We start from the raw sequence: 5,365 nt of genomic DNA, 5'->3' as shown, positions 1-5,365 counted from the left end.
TCCCCCACTCTTACACGCAGGTGGAGCTGACCAACTGCGCTCTTTCCCTGATGTTGTTACGATGCCTGGTAGGTCTGCGACCTGACAACTGACCGTCAGCTCCAGCTGCCACTAATCCCTACTCATTGGGCAGGTGTCACCTTAGTTATGGGGGAAGTTGTGCATAGGAAAAAGTGGGTGCCTTTTAAAATCATACTGATGGGAACGGTCCCCATTTTGAAAAACCCATCTTTGGTTACAGTAAGTAATCAATACGAGTGGGTTGGATTTTTAAACAAAAGTTTTTCCAAAGGATGAGTAAAAAGGGTCATTCATCCTCTGGAACCATGCGATGGTTAAAAAGATGGAGATGGTATTGTGAGGGAGGTTTGGTCATGGGGGGCCCAGGGACTTTGTGGCTTCTCTTCCTGGACACCGGAACTGAAGCCCTGGACACTGCCTTAATATTAGACTATAGGGGTAACAAATGCTTAGACGAACTCAGCCCAAATTTACTATAATTCTTACAATCTTTGCCCAGACAAGGGTTTGGGGGAAAGAGGCATACCATTGTCACCACTGTCAATTCTGTACTCTCCAACCTGCCCCACCCTCCAAACCTTCCTGGGCTCAGGACCAGGTCAGCTCACTCCGCTCTGGCTACAGTTGCAGGGCCTTGGACCAGAGCCTCTGGTGCCCAGCAAGGTTGCGCCCTCTAGGTGCTGCTAATCAACCAGGAGATCCCCATCCTGTCCTTTAGGCTTAAGTCAAGAGGGCGCAACCTGCATTTTAGGAAGACAGCCGACAACCACGTGAGTGAGGCGTCACAAAACGGCTCCCCCCTAAACATCTGCCAACTATTAACAACTGAGAGTAAAACCTGTCCTGGGGGCTGCACTGCTCCCTCAGCATCTCAGTTAATGGAATTATGCCATATTTAGATTTCTGGATGTTTCCACGCGGCAAATTTTACATGAGACCAAGGGCCTCCTCTCTCTGTCGCCCCAGTTTCCCTCTCCCATCTTAGTATTTGGGTCCTTCTGCTGCATGAATATGTAGTCGAGAAAAGCCAGTGTAATAGAGCTCACTTTGGGGGGTTCGAGTGTACCAATGGTCAAATCTGCATAAACATAAGCAATGTGCAAAGCTGGCTATGTGAGGTTCAGGCTGACACTACTTCCATATTTCCAATACTGGTTTCATAAAACAACTCCTACTGTCCTTGCAAACCAAGGGAGGGTGTCCATTAAATGTTTCTTTGGGACGCTCATGCTGTACAGTTTGGAGATAGATGAAAACATTCTCTCGTCTTCTTCATGTGTTTCTTGTTGCTCCTTTTGCCTTCATAACTCCATTAAGAGACCAGTACGTAAACCCAGGAGAAGCAAGCCACCAAAACTTCAGTTTCTGTTTTCCTCTGAGCTTGCTTTGCCTGCTTGAGAAAGCAGAGGTCTGCGCCTCCCTAGCCCTGGCCAGACCTGACTGTGAGCCCAGCCCGTGGCCTTAGGCCACCAGCACTGCTTTCCAGACCCCACCACCAGTTCTGCAGCCCATGTCCATCACTGCCCTCACACACGCTCTCTGCAGCAAAGCTAGTGAACCCATCCCGATTCTTCTTTTTCTCTCTTTCTTTCTTTTCTTCTTCTTTCCCCCCACAAATACTCCTTTGATTTAACTTAGGCTTTTCTATAGTCTCAAATAATCACTCCTGATCCTTTGACTCACAAACTACTCATCACTGGAAGAGCATAAGTATTTCACCTTACCACAGGTAAGAATCCTGCCTGAACTAAGAGTCATCCTCCACTACCAACAAATTCCACACACCCCATCTCTTCCTAACAGTACCACGAAAAGGAAGAAAAGCCTCAGGTGTCAGAAATTCGTCAAGAGACTATTCACGAATGCATTTGGTTGTCTCAAAACTTTGAAGGTGTGAGGAATCCTCACGGCGTACGTTCCACTCTGTATAACTCTTTTCCACCTTTCTCAGGTCGGTGAAACTTTGTTTGAAATTGTTGTTTTAGTTTGTTTTGCTCTTTAGACATATTTCAAAGGTTGCAACTCGCCCTCCCACCTCCACTATAATGCAAAACCTACTATGTTAGCCACGCTTTCAGGCTGGCATATCAAAGAATTCCAGAAAATGAGGATTTAGGGCTGCCACTCTCTCCACTACTTTACCAAACACTTAGAAACTCCAGCAGGAGAGGGCCTCTCTCCTATGGGGCTGTGTGTGTGGGGGGAGGGGACCTCTTCTCCTCAGCCCTTGGGCTGGAAGTGCAGATCAGCCCTGGGGGATCCCTGTCGGGGCTGCCATGAGCTGGGCAGCCTTGTTTTCCTACCTCAGACGTTTGTAGTTGCTGGGAGCCCCTACTTGGTCTACACCAGGCTGGGCCTTACGTGGCAGCACTGGGCACGGGGCCTCTGGCTTTCCTTCCCAGGACACTGCCAGGCTCTCATGGGCTGATCCTGGCCTAGGTTGTCCCCAGGCAAGGACGTATGCACCCCCAACAAGTGATCACCTACTGTACAGACACCCGCCAGTGAGGGGGCCTCTCACCTCCTGCCCTCCTAGACACAACTGCTTGTTCCCGGCGGATGTCACCTGGAACGGGGTCCAGGCACGGAGGCTGTTGTAGAAGGACTTCTGAGGCCACCTCAGTTGGGGGGAAGCTCACCGTTTTCCCTGCCTGGTTTGACCTGGGCGCCAGCCAGGCCGCTCCAGCCCTCAGCCCCCAGCTGTGTCTCCTGCACAGGGTCCCGTGCAGGATTGTGAGGCGGGGGTGGCGAGGAAGAGCCCTGAGTGGGTGCTGGAGAAGAAGGGCACCGCGGGCGTCAGGGCAAGGAAGTCAGACCTGCCCCTCAGCACACTGGCAGCAGCTCAAGCCCTGCCCTAGGCAGCGAGCTGCCTCCAGTGGGACAGCTCGGGGACCCAAAGCCTGTGAGCTGTGCCACCCAGCCCGGGCCCTCGCCTCTGGAAAGTGTTCGACATTCAAGTGCCTCCTTCATCAGCTGACAAAATGGTGTTTTACAAAAGTTCTAAAAGATTCTAAAGTCCTAAAAGTATTTTCTTTGCTAACCAAAGTTCTGAGAGCATCTTATTTTGTTCTAAAAGCAAGAAACCACTCTCTGTGGAAAAGATAACAAAAGAACAGCTGCGGGAGGAGCAGACTTGGACTCTACGCTCTCCCCTCCGCATCAGCGTCACCTTCACTAAACATACATCAGTTGCTCGTCTGTTGTGTTCTGAGTGTGAATTATCCCCTCACTCTAATGCCTAAGTATTCACATATTCACTCCTTATGCAAAGCATTTATGCCTGGTTTTAAATAACTTAATATAGTTGGGCTCCTCGGTGCATTAATTTGAATAATTGCCACTTCAGACTTAACCTCAGTGTGACTCCACACAGAAGTGGTACCTAAAGGATGCCAGTGTTAGAAGGAATTGAACGTGTGTGTGTGAGTGTGTGTGTAGAATTCAGAGACATATAATATATAAGTTTATATAGGCAGAGTCTATACAAAGATATATATATATGTATATATATATACACACACACATATATGTATATATATACACACACATATATATATCTGTTTGTATATATATGTATACACCTTTGTATAAACTATACCTATATACATACATTTGATTATGGATCTCTATCCATCTACTCAAGCACATATGAAGTCAATTGCTCAACAATAGGTTCTTACAGGACTAAAGACGCAGACCTCCTAGAGAATGGACTTGAGGATACGGGGAGGGGCAAGGGTAAGCTGGGACAAAGTGAGAGAGTGGCATGGACATATACACACTACCAAATGTAAAACAGCTAGTGAGAAGCAGCCGCATAGCACAGGGAGATCAGCTCGGTGCTTTGTGACCACCTAGAGGGGTGGGGTAGGGAGGGTGGGAGGGAGGGAGACGCGAGAGGGAGGAGATACGGGGATATATGTATACGTATAACTGATTCGCTTCGTCATAAAGCAGAAACTAACACACCATTGTAAAGCAATTATACTCCAATAAAAACGTTAAAAAAGTGTACAAGGCAAAAAAAAAAAAAAGAATAGGTCCTTAAAAGGTGTACAAACATTTTAAGTTCATTGTCTGTATGCCTTCTTCATATTCATTTGCATCAACATTTATGTAATTGCTGCCCAGGGCTTGGGAACCAGGCTACAAAGCCTTTTTCCCTGCACGCCATCGGCTATTGAGCTAAGTGGTGGGTATAGTTACTGTCTGTGAAGTTTTGGTGTCCTAGAAATTAAACTTCTACCTGTGAGTGCCAAGATAATCTAGCATGAATTCAAATTATACAAAGAGCAGGACTCTGCACACTATCTACAGTATGTGGAATATAGTACTTGTAAAAGAAATTATAGGATAAGAAACTGAAGAGGTAGTTTTCATTATCACCCTTGGATGTTAGACAAGGTTATAGTTCAGTTTAATTTGTTTCAGTTTTGCTTTCTTCATCATCTCCATGTAAATTACAATGATAATCTGTTACTTTTGTTCTTGAGTGTTTCTTTGGGGAAGGCAAATAAGAACTCCCACGCACACCTGAGTCATCTTTAAGTCCACTTCTTCAAGTATGCTTCCAGATTTGTATTGAAAGTAACATCTACCTTCTTTGAACTCCCATATTACTGCTTTGTTACTCACCTGTGGCATTTGTCTTGTTCCAGAATATATGTGACTTTAACTCATGTATTTTCTTTCTCTCCATGACTTGCTTATGTCTTTCTTTGGCCCTCATTTATAGTACATGGACAATGAATTAAAAAATTATACACACACACCGACACATACACACACTAATGATAGGGAGGAAAAGGATGATAACTATGAGGAAGGAGAGAGAAAGAGGAGAGAAGAGCCTTTGCAATTCAGACTTCCAGGGCAGCTCCACACACAGTGCTTCAGACACAGAGGAGAGCACGTTGCTGATCTGTTTCTCCACCCCTATGGAAGGCCACCAGCTAAGTGCTAGAGCCTTTCTGGGAAGATCTTTGCTACCTCAGAGTCTGTCACTCAGGACTGCCAGATGGGCTGGGAGGAAAATAAGAGAATGGAGCCAACACTGGACAAGCTCAGCTAGTAAAAGTCCCCAGGCTCAGTGGCCTTAGTCAAGGCCATCCACCCTTCTTCTATATTCACTTTCAACCAATCAACAAGTCCTTACTGAATGCCCGCTATGTACACAGCACTGCTCTGGGGTACTGCATGGGGAATGCTAACAAGTGTGTCAAGTGCCAGCTTACACCGTAACTGAGAAGTCACAAAATGCACATACGTGTACATACATATTACATTCACCCATGGACACACACATACATACATACACCGTTCATGCTTCCATACATTTAAGACT

The 5,365-nt window shown here is 46.4% G+C and overlaps 1 non-coding gene across 1 annotated transcript; it reads left to right on the top strand.

Moving 5' to 3' along the window:
- The first annotated feature begins 2,191 nt into the window (after window positions 1-2,191).
- On the top strand, window positions 2,192-2,335 carry LOC116748191. Its single transcript, XR_004348202.1, has one exon.
- The last annotated feature ends 3,030 nt before the right edge of the window (window positions 2,336-5,365 follow it).

This window comes from Phocoena sinus, chromosome X (assembly GCF_008692025.1).
Source record: "Phocoena sinus isolate mPhoSin1 chromosome X, mPhoSin1.pri, whole genome shotgun sequence".
Taxonomy (NCBI): domain Eukaryota; kingdom Metazoa; phylum Chordata; class Mammalia; order Artiodactyla; family Phocoenidae; genus Phocoena; species Phocoena sinus.
The sequence above is the reverse complement of the archived record's forward strand: the minus strand, read 5'-3'. Positions and strand labels throughout refer to the sequence as shown.